The following is a 17,603-nucleotide window of genomic DNA, read 5'->3' as shown; positions in this document are numbered from 1 at the left end:
CTCAACAACCGCGTCCCTCCGTATGTTTCTCGCATAACCCTGCAGGCTGCAATAAGAATTGCAATCCGCGCTAAAGACGCGCTAACAAACACAAACCCTTCTACACTCAGCTGATTTTCCTGACCGTTAACTTCATGTGCCTCCTTTTGTATCAACAGTCATTCGATTTGATTATATTAAACTTTATTGTCATTGAACCAAGTAACAGGTACTTGGACAACAAAATGCAAGTCATCTTCTGTAAATTATTTACAAATGGCCATCTCTAATCTACTTGGTTGCACACCTGTCTGAACTTTTATAAACCAATATAAGTCATCAATAATTAATAATAAAACAAGCTTCACATCAAGAGCAAAAAAAATAATAAGGTAAACCCAAAAGGTCTTAAATACTTAGAAATTAAAGATATAAAAAAAGAAAGAGAGGGAAATCTTTGATAGCACTTCCCCTGAATCCCCATTTGGCTCTTCCAAGCATGCAGGTAATACACTCTACTTTTGGAGTTATTCTATGTCACCGCACTTTGAGGGTGGCATTGTATGTAAATTATTGGAATCTGTGAATAAAGTGATATTTGCACTCAAGTTGGACTGATGATTGACATCTGATAGGAATATCTCATGGACCAATGCCAACTTATTGTTAACTAAAGTACATATTGCAGCTCTCTTTGCATATATTTTTAGCCCCATACCCCTGCTGGTGTAATAGTGCAGGTGTAGTGCAGGTGTTTGTTGTAAGGCAGGTGGATTTTGTAATTATTCAGTAATAATTTATTACATTTTGTCTGAAACCTTTTATGTTTAAATGTAAGGCTTTACTCATCCCACAATAAATTAAATATAATGTTATTGAGTCAAAATATCTAAATGTGGGGGCTTTCCAAGTAAATATTGATTAGTATGGCTTTAATTAAATCGGCATACTGTATATACTTCTGCCAGAGGGTGCCACCCCTCAAAATCTCCTGTCCCCCTCTTGCCACCCCATGAATATTTTTCTAGATCCGCCCCTGCCTCTCTCCTCCTCCTCCTCTCTCGCCGCTGCGTTTCGTTCCTCACACTCCCGCGCATAATGCCCTGTCTTCTGGCACCTGAAGCACTTGAAATCAGGGCACTCCCTGAAGATGTGTCCTGGCTTGATGCAGAGTCGGCACACGCGCACCTGTCGATCATGTATCACTCTAAAGTACTCCGCTCCTCTCAGTGTCTCTAACTTTGTTGAGTACGGGAGTGATCGTACCTGCTCATTAAAGCGGACTTTTAAGAATCTTGTCCCGTCCGCAATCTCCGTCCCCGGCCACTTTGATGAGATATTGGCCGCACACCCCACTCCTCCAGCCTTGCCAGTATTGTTGCAGCTTCCATGTAAACAGGCAAGTTGATAAATGACACCACCATGTCATTATTCACAATCTCCCTGCCATGCACTAAGGCTCCTTTTACGCGCACGCCATCCAGGAGCTTGCGCTTTCCCACCTCATCCTTCATGGTGATTTCAAAGTTTTTTTCCCCTCTCACACGGCATCCGCTCACCACTCCACATTGCACTGCCACTTCCCGCAGAATTGCCATCATGGAAATCACCGCTGTTCCCTCCACCTCAACGTCCACGGTCAGCTCTTTCCCGTACTCCTTCTGCCGTCCTTCTCCCGTTTCTGGCTGATTCTCAATCCCATTCCTTCCCTCTTCCTCCCATGCTCCAACTCCACTGCTAGGCATTGTCTGCTCCGGTCCTTTGTCTGCTGCCATGTGATCCATTCGTCGAACAAAAAGCCTCCCCAAACAGCAAAAAAGCTGTGGGGAGGTTTTCAAATAATTAAATTACGATTTTGTCAAAAGAATATAATCTACAAATCAACAAGAAGAAAAAACACCGGGCTGCTGTATCAGCCTACTCTGCCAACAAACTTTTTCCTGCTTCCTTCACTTCCTGGTTGCACACCTGAACGGGATCAGACGAGATCGGGCGTGTTCAGGGTGGTATGGCCGTAAGCAATTAGTGCAGGCGCAAAACCAGGTTTTATACAGTAGCACATAAGGAGTGAGAAAGCTGCTGAGGCTCGACGTTACACTTTTACAAAAACAATCATTAGTTAGATATAAACGGCAGTAATTGATTCAGTAGGACTCCTTATCCATGTAAACGATCATTGTGACATCTGAATTCATTAATTATCTGCAATACACTGCGTGTGCGTGTGATGTTAAATGTTTGAACCAAGGTTAACGGTTAAAGTGTCAGAGAATGGGTGGTGATTTTTTGACGTCCTCCCATGATCTGAAGTGAGCGTGCGTGTTTGTGTTGGTGAAAGTTTAAGAAATGTACAACTGTCGTTTCAGCTCTCTGGTGCTCCCTGCTGGCAGTATCACTATACTGTCCTCATGTTTCACAAAAATAGTTTTGAGAGACGTTGTCAGTCTTTGTATGTTGCTTAAATCCTCCAAAGCGGTTGGCAGTAAACATCAGGTCACGGTAGGCCACGGAGGCAATGAGCTCGAGTTGAAAAAGAAAAAGCTTACAGCACCTGGTATTCCCAGGCGGTCTCCCATCCAAGTACTAACCAGGCCCGACCCTGCTTAGCTTCCGAGATCAGACGAGATCGGGCGTGTTTTTTTAAATCTTTTATTATAAAAATAAATCAGATTTTATATACAAGCGTAATCTACACAGAGGGGAAAAAACATATACTTGAATTGAAATGTAAAATCACAAAATAAATAAAATAAAAGTTAACAATAACATCAGCATTTTAACAAATAGGTCCTCCTGCCAAGCATTATTCAATCTTATACATCAGTTTTCCTTTGTCATTGATAGAAATGAAACTGCATCCATTAACAAAATGTTTAAATTCTTCCTTTTCATACTTAAAAATTAAACGTATGTCTTTTTTCAACCCCGATACAAAGTAGGCCCAGACAGATATTATTTTTTGTTCAAAATGTGCTAGATTCCTTCTTAGCCATACAGCATATCTAGCATGACTTAGTACATAGTTTATCATATTTATGTTTACTTTCTCCTTCTTTTCCCATACTCCAAACAGAAATGTTTTTTTCCAGTCCTTTCCCTCAAAATACTGCTTCCCCCAGTTCTCCTGCAAGAATTCCTTTAACTTCATGAAAAAGATCTTCAATTTGTCACTCATAATACAAATGCATTAATGTCTCCGGATCAGTTTTGCATATATCGCACTCCCTTCTTACATCCTTATTTATTTGGTGTATCACCACATTTGTGTACAGTCTGTTGTGCCGTAATTTAAAATCATGATCCTGACATTCTATACTATTTTTGCTTACATTCCACTGCTTCCATATTTGATTTCCTTCCATACCTGGGAACACCTTTTCCCAAACCTTTTCCGATGCAGGTTCCTTAAATTCCTTTTGGATCAGCGCTTTGTAGTAGTCCTTTACCTTTGAATCCCTTAGTGGCCTTTTTTCCCCATTATTTTCTATGTAACTATACTCGGGGAACGTTATTTTCCTTTCTATAACCACGTTATTTTCTATTTGCCTCACCCAATCTATTGGTATGCTTTCTTTTATTTTATCGTACATATTTACAGTAGTGGTTTCGTTCATTTCTTCATCATACTCCTTAACTGTGTCTATTATAGCCTGGTATCTTAGAAACCCAGGTATGAATTCATATAGGCAATCTTTTATTTGCGTTAGTCCGGAATAAAATATTTTTTTATCCCATAGCATGTTATTGTTCATTTTTATCAATGGGTTACACCATATTGGTTGATTTATTACCTGACTGTATTTTGTGCATTCATATTTAATGTTTATTCTGTATTTCCCCCATGCATCAAACACCTCTTTATAATATCTAGGCACTTTCTCATACATGGAGTTTTTCATTATCATTATTAGACCGTTTTCTTCACATCTTCCATTTTTATATAAATATTCCTTAAAAACATTTTTCCATCCATAATCAACCCTTTCGTACAGATACTTTTTAACAGTTTTTATTCGTATTGCTTTTTTCTTAATATTCAAGTCCACCAATTTCAATCCTCCTTCTTCATATTTCCCTATCAGTGTCTTTTGTGCTATTCTTGCCAGTTTCCCATCCCAAATGTAATTTGTAATTGTGCTGTTTAGCTCTTTGTGCACCCACTCTGGCATGTCTATCACAGTCAAGGCATAGACAATCTGGGATAGTATTAATGCATTTACCACTAAAACCTTCCCCTTTAATTTCAATCTCCTCGGCTTCCACGCATTTAATGTGTTTTTCACTTTATTTATTACCCCATTCCATGTCTCATCTCTCGCCTCCTTTTCTTTCACTCCCATATTTATCCCCAATATTTGCATATAATCATTTGAAACTCTAAAAGGTATGTTGCTGTCAGGGTGTGTGTGTTTCCCTGGTTTTCCCTCCTGTGTTGATTACTGTTCCCTCCCCTAATGTGTCTCAGCTGTTGCTCGTTGTGTTTGTTATTTAAGCCCTCGTCTTTCCTTTGTTCCTTGTGCTGTCATTGTGGTTTATTGTGGTTTGCTGTGGTTGTTGGTGGTGGCTAGTCCTGCGTGTTCCGTGTTCCCTGTCGTCTCCCGAGTTCCCTGTAGTCTCCCGAGTTCCGAGTTGTCTCCCGAGTTCCCTGATTCCTGTGCCTTAGCCTTTAGGCTTGAATAAAGTGCCGTTTCCTGAAATACCGTCTGCGTTTGGGTCCTACCTGCCTGCATGCACCCGCAGTTCCTTAACAGAATGACAGCACCACTATGGGACCCAGCGGACGCTCAATTTGACCGTAAGTTGGAGGATTTAGTAGCCAAAACAAGGAAGACAATGGAGCGCTGTAAGGGTTGGGGGTGCCACCCGGTTCCTCCTGGTACTCTAGCTTCCGCATTGACTCCGGTCCCCGAGCCCTGTCCGGTTCCTCACCCCACTCCTAGCCTTCCAGAGGGGGACCGGCCTCTTCGCCTGCTTGAGGTGGTCCGCCCTCCGCTCCTGCCTGAGGGGGCCCGCCCCCTGCTCCTTCCAGAGGGGGACCGGCCTCTGCTCCTGCCGGAGGGGGTCCGCCCTCCAGACCGTCCAGGGGAGGCACGCTCCCCGCTCCTGCCTGTGGGGGCCCTCCTCCACTCCTTCCCGAGGGGGGTTCCCCTTCAAGGCCTTCCACCGGAGGGGACCCGCCCTCTACCTGGCCTTCCACCAGAGGGGACCCGCCCTCTGCCTGGCCTTCCACCAGAGGGGACCCGCCCTCTACCCTGTCCGCCGGAGGGGGTCCGCCCTCCAGACCGTCCAGGGGAGGCACGCTCCCCGCTCCTGCCTGTGGGGGCCCTCCTCCACTCCTTCCCGAGGGGGGTTCCCCTTCAAGGCCTTCCACCGGAGGGGACCCGCCCTCTACCTGGCCTTCCACCAGAAGGGACCCGCCTTCTGCCTGGCCTTCCACCAGAGGGGACCCGCCCTCTACCCTGTCCACCGGAGGGGACCCGCCCCCTACCTGGCCTGCCACCAGAGGGGACCCGCCCTCTGCCTGGCCCTCCTCCTGAGGGGACCCGCCCTCTGCCTGGCCCTCCTCCTGAGGGGACCCGCCCTCTGCCTGGCCCGCCTCCTGAGGGGACCCGCCCTCTACCTGGCCCGCCTCCTGAGGGGACCCGCCCTCTACCTGGCCTGCCTCCTGAGGGGACCCGCCCTCTACCTGGCCTGCCTCCTGAGGGGACCCGCCCTCTACCTGGCCTGCCTCCTGAGGGGACCCGCCCTCTACCTGGCCTGCCTCCTGAGGGGACCCGCCCTCTACCTGGCCTGCCTCCTGAGGGGACCCGCCCTCTACCTGGCCTGCCTCCTGAGGGGACCCGCCCTCTACCTGGCCTTCCTCTTGAGGGGACCCGCCCTCTACCTCGCCTTCGCCGGCCTCCTGAAGGGTTCCGCCTTCACCGCTGCCGGCCTTCTGAGGGGGTTCTGCGCCACTGCAGGTCTCCTGAGGGACTGAGCCCTCATCGTCCTTGCCGCCGGCCTCCGGAAGGGTTCCGCCTCCACTCTGCCTCTGCTTGCCCCCCAGGCCGTCCGCCTGAGGCTCCCTGCCATGCCCTGGGGCAGTTTTCTGGCCGCCCGCTTGACGTCCCTCGGCTCTGCCCCAGTCCATTTATTTTTTTTTGATTCCCCCCTCCTGGCGCCCCTCCACCCACCCGTTTTGGGTTTGACTTTCTTTGTTTTTTTTGCTTGTCGTGGGTCGCCTGGGAGTCGACCCTTAAGGGGGGGGTACTGTCAGGGTGTGTGTGTTTCCCTGGTTTTCCCTCCTGTGTTGATTACTGTTCCCTCCCCTAATGTGTCTCAGCTGTTGCTCGTTGTGTTTGTTATTTAAGCCCTCGTCTTTCCTTTGTTCCTTGTGCTGTCATTGTGGTTTATTGTGGTTTGCTGTGGTTGTTGGTGGTGGCTAGTCCTGCGTGTTCCGTGTTCCCTGTCGTCTCCCGAGTTCCCTGTAGTCTCCCGAGTTCCGAGTTGTCTCCCGAGTTCCCTGATTCCTGTGCCTTAGCCTTTAGGCTTGAATAAAGTGCCGTTTCCTGAAACCGTCTGCGTTTGGGTCCTACCTGCCTGCAGGCACCCGCAGTTCCTTAACAGTTGCAATCATTTTGGTTTATATTTCCGACGTACATTATTTCAGTTTTGTCTATATTTACTTTAGCCCCTGCTGCTCTCCCATATATTTCCATTTTTCCCATTATCCTTTTCACGCTATTCATATTTTTTACCATACATGTGGTGTCATCAGCATATTGCTGTATTTTGCTTTCACCCCCATTTGGCAATTTTATCCCCTCTATTTCCTTATCCTTCTTTATCATTTCCGCGAGACTTTCTGCAGTTAAGCTGTAAAGTACTGCCGATAGCTGGCACCCTTGCCTCACAGATCTTTCCAATGGAAAAGGATCTGTTATAGCTCCATTTATTTTTATCCTACTCCTTGCATTTTTGTACAATAATTTAATCCAGTTGATTATTCTTTGCCCAAAACCAAATTTTTCTAATGTGCAAAATAAAAAACTATGCTCAACCCTATCGAAGGCTTTATTAAGGTCCATACTTAAAATAATTCCACCATCCTTCCCCATGCATTCGATTGTGTCCCTTATTGTGCAAATAATGTCCGATATGTCCCTCCCTGGTATCCCATACGCCTGTGTTGGTGCTACGATTGTTGGTGCTGCTGTTTTTATTCTGTTAGCTAATACCTTTGTTAAAATCTTGTAATCCGTGTTTAGTACAGTTAGCGGCCTATAGTTTTCCAGTTTTCTTTTGCTTCCTTTATTTTTATATATGATCGTTATTAGTCCTGTTGCCAGCGACTCTGGTATCTCCTGCTCCTTCTCCATCTCTGCATAAATTATGTTTAAAATTGGGAGCAGATCGTCGATAAATGTTTTATAAAATTCACCTGTAAGGCCATCTGTTCCCAGACTTTTATTGGTATTTAATGACATTTTTGATTCCTTTATTTCTATGTCTTTGATGTTGTCATCACACATACTTTTCTCATCATTTGTTATCGTTTTATCAATATTACCTAATACTGTATTTATATCTTCCTTCTTTGCATTTCCTTTTTTGTATAGGTTTTTATAAAATGTCCCAACATTTCCAATAATGTCTACAAAATCATTTATTATCTCTCCATTTTCATTTTCTAACTCTTCAATATATACCCTTTCCTGTTTCCTTTTTTCTAATCCCAAAAAATAGCCTGTGCATCTCTCCCCCTTCATCGCATATTTCTCCCTACTCCTTGTTATTGCCCCCATACATTTATTCTGTTCATAAACGTCCAGTTTGGATTTCACCTTTATGTATTTTTCTATGCTATGTTTTGGATCCTTATCAATTCTTTCTGCCTCTTCTGCCAGCTCATCCTTCAAACATTTTATTTTCTCTCTTTCTTTAAAAGCCCGGACCTTTGCATATCTAATACTTATTGTCCTTATCTTTTGCTTCAGTCTTTCCCACCATAATCCCTTGTTTCTACACATGTCCATGTTCTTTCTTCCATTCTCTATGCAGGCCACTATTTTATTTCTATATCCCTCTTCCTCTAGGAGAGTACTGTTTAGGCACCACACTCCTCCTCCCCTTCTCTCTATCCCAGTACCAACCTCTATTGACAGGATTGCATGGTCACTGAATGATGTGAATTTATACATCATATTTTTAATAAATTTAACCATTGTCTGATGTGCTATACACAAGTCTATTTGGCTTTGTTTTAATTCCCCCATTACCATTTGCCTTCTTGAGTACTCTCTCCTGTTTGGGTTTTCGTTTCTCCATACATCAATTAATTGTTTTTCCTCCATTGTTTTCAGAAAAACCTTTCTTGAAGCATCATTTTTATCATTTTCATCCCTCTTGCCATATCCAACCTTGTACTTTTTAAATTAAAATCTCCCACTATTATACAGTTTCCCACACACCATTTTCCTAAATCCAAATAAAAAGCCTTCCTGTCTGCTTCTATATTTGGTGCATATGTAACAGTGTAAATAATTACTTTCTTTTATTTGTTAAATTCTGTTAAACTTGGGACTCCAACCAATATTTTATTCTGAAAGTCCACGGCGGAAGTTTGTGTTTGAAAGTTCAGAAGCAACCAAGCTTACGTTGTGGTAAGTCGCCGTTCTGTCCGCTTGTACATAAGTTCACTTATAAATGCAAACCATGTAAAGTACGATGTTTAAAATATAGCATAACATGTCAAATCTAATGTTACATGTTGTAAGGCGTTTTGTTGGTTTGTGTGTGATGTTTGAGGAGTTCTTGAGCACGAGGTGTATGTGACATGTGCGCGCTAATGCGGGCCTCCTCTTTTATAGTTCGAACGGACTACGTCTGAATATATATATATGTGAACACTGGTTGTGTGTTGTCCCATGTTGCAGGTATGTTCACTTAATGTTTTTTGTTGTAAATACCACTATACGATCATTTGAAGTTTGTGTTTGAAAGTTCAGAAGCAACCAAGCTTACGTTGTGTTCGAACGGACTACGGCTGAATATATATATATGTGAACACTGGTTGTGTGTTGTCCCATGTTGCAGCTAATAAACCAGTCCAGTGCTCCACCCAACCTGTCTCTGTGAGTTCATATAAGAAGCAGAAGAGCTGCAGTGTACCCAAGGTCACATTGGTGCCGTGACTCGTCGATCTCCTGCTGGACGGTGGCTTCTTCAGCGCGATCCGGGGATTCGTTTTCTACTGCTGCTCCTCTGAGTGTAATCAGGTGGAAATTTTATTTGGACTGTTGAGCTGTCAAAGAGCATATCGATTTTTTCTGTTCATTTATTTTTTCAGGTGCTCTTTTGTAATTACTTTATTGCATTTTTTTGAGTGTTGAATTTAATTTGTGACATTGAATTCTTTTTTTTTTTTTTTTTTCACAATGAGTTTTGGTCAAGAGGGGTATAACACCCCTCGTGCCGTTGGCAGGGGGAGAGGAGTGTTGGGTTCTCCTATGTTTTTACAGTTTGGAACACCTGTGAACGGGCGTGGTATTGTTCTGGGGGGAAATGAGGGTACACCAGGGTTCCCTTTGATCGGTAGGGATGTGTCCCTTCCCCCAAGTCACCCTGTGGGTAATTCACATGAGCCTCAACGCACAAGTTCTGCTCTCCCAAGCCCTGAGGCCCTTGCCAATGAGATAGTCAATCAGATGGGGGATGTAATTCAGCATGTTACTCAGAAGGTTGTACAGAACATTATAACCCCTTTAACCAATGCTTTCGCTTCGCCAACCAACGCTGACGTGTCTTCTTCAAACATGCTTGACGCCTCTCATGTACAGCTTGTATCCCACAGAAAATTGAAAGATCCCCCATGCTTCAGAGGGGAGAGCTCTGACTCTGTGTCTGTGAGAGAGTGGGAGGATCTCATGAGAACTTATATTAAGAAAAGTAATCTGAGACCTGAGGAACAAGCTGAAGAGATCCTTGTTCACCTTAGAGGTAAAGCTAAAGACATCGCCCGAGTTGGTACTATAAATAGTGACATAGACATCACCCGTGACCCTGAATCTATCTATGGTCTCCTACGAAAGCACTTTGACTCTGCCCCATGCTCACCTCTCTCACTAGCAGACTTCTATATGTAGTAGGCTGAATATATTTTGATTTTTATAATAATATTGATTGACGGTTTACAAGCTATTATTTTGAGTCAAAGGTATTTATTTAATGTGTTTATTTTGGTTATAAGCCATTCTCATTGTTTCCCTATTTTGTGTATCAATGTGACTTTGTTTTCTAACAGTTTACAGGACTCTATGGTCTAAAACAGTACATGATTAATCTATCGTCCAGTGAACAGTGTATTTTGGTGAGCCGGCGATCAATTGTTCTGGTCTGCATCAGGTCTGTAGGGGGCGCAGTGTGTTTGCTCTTCAGATCAATTCATGTCATGAAGAAGAGACACAGCGTCGGCTGATAATTAATTCATTTAATGATAATTTCAACCCTTTTACAGGTAAATACTGATAACAGATGGCTCACGGTCGATTATATATGTGTTGGGTATAATGCGGAATGTATTGAAGTGCATCAGCATTTTGAAATGGTCATGTTAGAGGGTTTATTCAGTTCAAAAGATAATTCTTTGAGAACCACATGGTGGCCGGCGCCAACTTTCACAATACAGTGTGGTGCGTCGCTGCATGGCGTGTAGGCCTGGTTTACATGCATTTAATCCATTTTGGTTGTTGTATAAGTACAATGTGAAGGTCATGAGTATGCTACAAGCTAAATACATTTGTCAAGTGGAAGCTAAAAGCACTGTTGCATTTAAAAGAGTGAGCAATTCTTTAAAGAATAAAGTGGTCATGTAAAATATAAATAGAATAACTTGGGGTTAAAAGGGATAAAAACAGTTTGATGAGTAACGCATTTATAATATTACAGTAAAAATGGAACAATACATGATGTAGCATTGCATTTAAGAACATTTGCTGCACTTAATTATTTTGTTCTGGTATTGTAACACTTGCAGTGTTGAACCTATACTTAAGTGCCTTCTTTAATGGGCTAGTGCCTTTACTAATGTTCGTGAGTATGATGCCAGAGTTATAGAATCACTGGTACTTGGTACAGTTGATTTAATTGCGGCTATGGATATTTTCTGATGAATGTTATTTTGGAATAGTTGATGATATAATGGAAACCGGGTTATTACAGTAGTGTTGTTGACTTGATGCTGCTAAATAATTGTGAATGTATATGGAAGAATGTGAAATTGATTATTGTGAATGTGTTATTGCCATGGTGAATTTGTTATATAAAAAGATCAATTCATGTCATGAAGAAGAGACACAGCGTCGGCTGATAATTAATTCATTTAATGATAATTTCAACCCTTTTACAGGGGTGCTACATATACCACTCTGCCTGAGAAAGAAGAGGGGGCATTTGACTATTGGCTCAGGCTGCACCGTGCCGTTGACATTGCTGTTGAACGGTTGAAAGAGCATGGCAAGACGCTAGAAAGTCCTGGCACTGAGGTAACACGCATGTTCATAAGAAACTGTCCCACCCCTGAGCTTTCTATGACCTTTCGTTCAAAGACTATGGACAAGTGGACTGCTCATGAAGTTCAGGAAATCTTATGCGAGTATCATTCAGGTCTGACATCCACTGTTAGCAAGGTAGCCAGGGAGAGGGTAACAATGAACATACAGCAGACTGCTCCACCACCACCTGTACCACCTACTGGGGGGCAGGGTGCGCCACAGTCACAGGCCACAGACTCTGCTACCCTTGAACGGCTTATCAGCATGCTGGAGAAGGTGCTTTTGCAGAGACCGGTTCAGATAGTGAGTCTCCCAGCTGTGACAGTGATGACTTGGAATCTTTGTACGAATCTCTTTGCTCCTTTGCACCGTCTGGAAAGACAGTAATTTTCCAATCAACACACAGACTTCAGAAATCTGACAGCTTGTTCTACACTGATGTTTGTGCTGCAGGTGGAGCTCAATTGAAAGCCATGATTGATAGTGGTTCCATGTCATGTTCTATAAGTGAAGCTGCTGCTGCACGTCTCTTGCAACACTGCCCTGATTTGAATAGTAGTCCTGCTGATGACATTGTTGTTGTTGGTGCTGGAGGTCACCATGTTTATCCAAAAGCAGTCTATGATTTAGAGGTGGTTATCTATGGCTTCAAGTTGCTCATCCCAACACTGGTCATCCCTGGACAGACAGACGACATGATTGTTGGTAGTAACGCTATCAAACTGCTGATACACTTGATGAAAAAGTCTGAAGACTATTGGAGACTTCTAGCTGCACCAGTTGACATGGCAGATGATGACTGTAGCCAGTTCTTATCCCTGCTCTCCAACTCTGAAAAGTGGCGGGGGGGGCCCATTCCTGACAAGATCGGCACAGTAAAGTTAAGGCAGAGTATTACACTTGAACCTCTGTGTGAACACCTTGTCTGGGGCAAGTTGCCTGTATCTGCACCTTTGTCAGTGGGGAGCACAGTTGTTGTCGAACCGACTCAGTCAAGATCAAGGCCCAGAAATGTACTGGTTGGCCGTGTTGTCACACCTCTGTGGGGTGACAGGTGGGTGCCCGTAAAACTGATCAATCCTAGCAGCAAGGCAGTGACTCTGAGGAGAAACTGCAAGATTGCAGATGTCTTCCCATGTGTCGCAGTTGAGGAACTGCCCTCGCCTGAAAAGGTTTCTGTCAATATCCAAAATGTCTCACAGGGCTCTGTGGTGACAAAGTCCCCTCAGCAGAGAAAAGAGGTCTTAAACGACTTGGGACTACAAGACTTGGATTTAGATGGCTGTGAGGTGTCTGATCAGTGGAAAGATCGACTTTTGGAGCTTGTCGTGAAGTATGAGTCGGTCTTCTCAAGGGATAAGATGGACTGCGGGGAGGCTACGGAATTCGTCCACAAAATACACCTTGTGGACGAGAGGCCGTTTCGCCTACCGTACCGCCGAGTTCCACCAACACAGTACGAGAAGTTGAGAACCGCATTGAATGAGATGGAGGAAAGAGGCATTATCCGGAAGTCACACAGTGAGTACGCTTCACCACTGGTCTTGGTGTGGAAAAAGGATGGCAGTCTGCGCATTTGTACTGATTTCAGATGGCTTAATGCGAAGACTGTGAAAGATGCGCATCCACTGCCTCACCAAGCAGATACTCTTGCTGCACTTGGAGGAAATGTCTTCTTTTCCACCATGGACTTGACTTCCGGATTTTACAATGTACCACTTCATGAGGAACACAAGAAGTACACAGCCTTTTCCTCCCCCTTTGGCCTCCATGAGTACAATAGGATGCCCCAAGGTCTATCTAACAGTCCCGCAACCTTCATGCGGATGATGTTATCGATCTTCGGGGATGAAAAATTCAGCAGCTTGCTCTGTTACTTAGACGACCTGATGGTCTTTGCCCCCAGTGAGCAGCTAGCCCTTGAACGTCTGGAGATGGTGTTCTCCCGTCTAAAAACTCACAAACTTAAGCTGGCTCCCAAGAAATGCCATCTTCTGAAGAGCTCAGTTAGGTTTCTGGGCCACATTATCTGTGCAGATGGGGTGAGAACAGACCCTGACAAGGTCAAGACTATTGCTGATGTAGGAGAGTCAGAGTTGATGGAAAATGATGGTGTCACGCCTTCCTGGAAAAAGATAAGGTCTTTCCTTGGCATGGTTTTTTATTACCAGCATTTCATTGCTGACTGCTCTGCAAAAGCCAAACCTCTTTTCAGGCTAATTTCTGGACGTCAAGTTCAGTCTCAGGCCAAGAAAAGAGCTAAGTTCAAGAAAAAACCCATTGGCTATGACGCCAAGTGACTGGACTGCTGCATGTCAGGAATCTTTCCAAATCCTGAAAAGTGAACTCACTCATGGTGTTACTTTGGCTCACCCAAACTTCGACCAGCCTTTCATCCTTGCTGTCGATGCTTCCTTTGATGGCATTGGGGCCGTCTTGTCTCAAGTGGCACCTGGTGAGACAATTGCTAGGCCTGTGGCCTTTGCTAGCAAGACATTGACCCATTCTCAAATGAACTACCCCGCACACAGGCTGGAATTCCTGGCACTGAAATGGGCCGTATGCGACAAATTCAGTCATTGGCTAAAGGCAAAACACTTCACCGCCTGGACGGATAACAACCCCCTGTCCTACATTCTGACAAAACCACGCTTAGATGCATGTGAGCAGAGGTGGGTGGCCAAGCTGGCAGCGTTCAACTTCGATCTGAAGTACGTTCCAGGAGCTAAGAACACTGTTGCAGACGCTTTGAGCCGTGAGCCATTTGTTCAGTCATGTGTTGGTCACCGCTTGCTGAAAGAGCCTTATATCGCATTATTGGACGAAGTCAATGGCGTTGTCAGAGGCACGGTGCAGGATGCTTTTCGGCTGACGAATAATTGTGAGGTTGTTCAAGGTGCAAGGGCAGAGCCATCAGACCTTAGTGATGTGCATGATCCTCAGACTGAGGGAAGTTCCATCAGCTCGGACGAGGTGTCAGCTGCACTGAGCGCTCATCGTGGTTGTGGTCATCTCAGTGCTAACTTACCATTGCCACAGTTGCCTGACGAAGACCCTTCCACTGTGATCCCTCAGAGCCAGCTTTTGAGCCTGCAGGAACAGGACCAAACAATAAGCAGAGTCCTGTTCTATGTGCAGCGAAAAAGGAAAGCTACCAGACGTGAGGCTGCAGCTGAACCTGCCTGCGTCAGTAAGCTCCTTAGACATTGGGAAAAGCTAAAAGTACAAAATGGGATTCTGTACAGGGTGAGAAAAGACAACCGACTGAACAAAAAGTTGTCACAGTTCATTGTGCCAGATGGCCTTAAACATGAAATTCTCCTTGGTCTCCATGACAATGCGGGTCATCAGGGCCGTGCACGGACCCTCTCCCTCGCCAGAGAGAGGTTTTTCTGGGCTGGCATGGAAACAGACATAGTAAATCATGTACGACGATGTGAACGATGCATTGTTGGCAAAACTCTTGAACCTGCAGCCCGTGCACCCCTTGAATCCATTCACACATCTGAACCAATGGAGCTGGTGTGCATTGACTTTTGGACAGCTGAACTGAGTGAAAAAAAAACTGTTGATGTCTTGGTCATAACCGACCACTTCTCCAAAATGGCACATGCCTTCCCCTGTCAGAGTCAAACTGCGAAACACATAGCTCGCCGATTGTGGGATGATTTATTCTGTGTGTATGGCTTTCCCAAGAGAATCCATTCGGATCAGGGGGCCAATTTTGAGAGCAGGCTCCTAAAAGAACTTTTGGAGATGGCAGGAGTAAAGAAGTCGCACACCACACCTTACCACCCAATGGGTAATGGTGTCACGGAGCGTTTCAATAGGACGCTGGGGAATATGTTGAGAACTCTTCCCCCAACTGCAAAAGCCAGGTGGCCTCAGGTGCTGCGGACTCTAACCTTTTGCTACAACTGTACTGTGCATGAGACGACCGGCTTTGCCCCATTTTACCTCATGTATGGTCGGGTTCCACGTCTTCCTATTGTTCCAGCATGTGGTTCAAGATGATAAAGTGATCAGCCATGGCGAGTTTGTCTCACGGTTGAAGCAGGACTTGAGCGAAGCCTCAGGGATTGCTCTAAAACACAGCCTTGACGAGCAAGCACGTCATGCCAGGCTGTACAACCGCAGAGTGAAGGGCTCTCCACTGGCTATGGGTGATCGCGTGTTGTTGGCCAACCGTGGTGAAAGAGGGAAAAGAAAGCTTGCTGACAAGTGGGACTCTACACCATACAATGTTGTGTCTGTGAGGTCTGGGATTAACGTATACAGAATCAGAGATGCCATAACTGGCAGAGAGAGAGTTGTGCACCGGAACCTTCTGCTCCAGGTTGACTTTCTTACTGTGGATGAAACTCCTGCTTTCCTTGTCGACTCAGATAATCTGGATGTGGCATGTGGAAGTGGTCGAGACTCTGTGGAGATGAACAATGTAGATGGCTACAACCAGACTATGGACTGGTTAATCCACTCACCTGACCCAGTCCCCGTCAGTGTCGCTCATTCATCTGACCCAGCCCCTGTCAGTGTCGCTCATTCTTCTGACCCAGTTTCCGCTAGTGTTGCTCACTTATCTGTGCCAGATGTATCTCACTTGGCTTTCAGAGAAGAAGTTGAGGAAAACACTGCTATTTGTTTGCAACCTTGCAGTGTTCATGCAGGTCAGGGTGGTCCGGTCACTAGTAAATATGGGAGACATGTCAGACCTCCTAAGAGGCTGATTCATGAGATGTCAACACAGAAGGTTGAGCATATATCTCCTGGTTCAAGTCCTGTGTATGCATTCTTCCATGGACTGTTTAAGTTCTAGATGACCAGGAGTTTTGGTAGTTATTTTTTTTTTTTTTCAGTTTTATAGGGGCTGCATCCAAATACTATTTTGTTTGTTCCTTGGGTATGCAATGTGTGTTGCCTTGATCGAGATGTTCAGAAGGTGTATATGGCATCTTCTACTGGTCTGTGGAAAGTATTGGGCTTGGTACCTCCTAATCCTTTTGCACTCCCTATGGGGGGATTTTGTATCGACTGTAGTTCGCATCGGTGGTTTGGCTTCACATTGAGCAACCCTCATTTTTTTTCTTTCTTTCTATTTCTTTTCTCGTTATACTGCTCTGAATTTGTCTGTTGTTTAACTGAATTTAAAGGGGGTGTATGTAACAGTGTAAATAATTACTTTCTTTTATTTGTTAAATTCTGTTAAACTTGGGACTCCAACCAATATTTTATTCTGAAAGTCCAAGGCGGAAGTTTGTGTTTGAAAGTTCAGAAGCAACCAAGCTTACGTTGTGGTAAGTCGCCGTTCTGTCCGCTTGTACATAAGTTCACTTATAAATGCAAACCATGTAAAGTACGATGTTTAAAATATAGCATAACATGTCAAATCTAATGTTACATGTTGTAAGGCGTTTTGTTGGTTTGTGTGTGATGTTTGAGGAGTTCTTGACATGTGCGCGCTAATGCGGGCCTCCTCTTTTATAGTTCGAACGGACTACGGCTGAATATATATATATGTGAACACTGGTTGTGTGTTGTCCCATGTTGCAGGTATGTTCACTTAATGTTTTTTGTTGTAAATACCACTATACGATCATTTGAAGTTTGTGTTTGAAAGTTCAGAAGCAACCAAGCTTACGTTGTGTTCGAACGGACTACGGCTGAATATATATATATGTGAACACTGGTTGTGTGTTGTCCCATGTTGCAGCTAATAAACCAGTCCAGTGCTCCACCCAACCTGTCTCTGTGAGTTCATATAAGAAGCAGAAGAGCTGCAGTGTACCCAAGGTCACACATATATATTAATTATTCTGTACTCTTATCTTTTTGTATTTAAATTCTATGATTATGACTCTTCCTTTTTTATCTTTGTAGATTTCTTTGAGGTTTTCTACAGTATTATTTTTTATCAGGATTGCTACCCCACATGATTTATCCGTACCATGGTTTGCATACATAATGTCTGTCCATTTCATTTTTATATCTTTCATGATATGGTCTGTCCAGTTCGTTTCTTGCAGACATAACATGTCATTATTTTTACATTTAATTAATAGTTTTCCAAATTTGCTTTGATTCCTTAGCCCATTT

Source organism: Gadus macrocephalus, chromosome 6, assembly GCF_031168955.1.
Source record: "Gadus macrocephalus chromosome 6, ASM3116895v1".
In the NCBI taxonomy this organism is placed as follows: domain Eukaryota; kingdom Metazoa; phylum Chordata; class Actinopteri; order Gadiformes; family Gadidae; genus Gadus; species Gadus macrocephalus.
The sequence above is the reverse complement of the archived record's forward strand: the minus strand, read 5'-3'. Positions refer to the sequence as shown.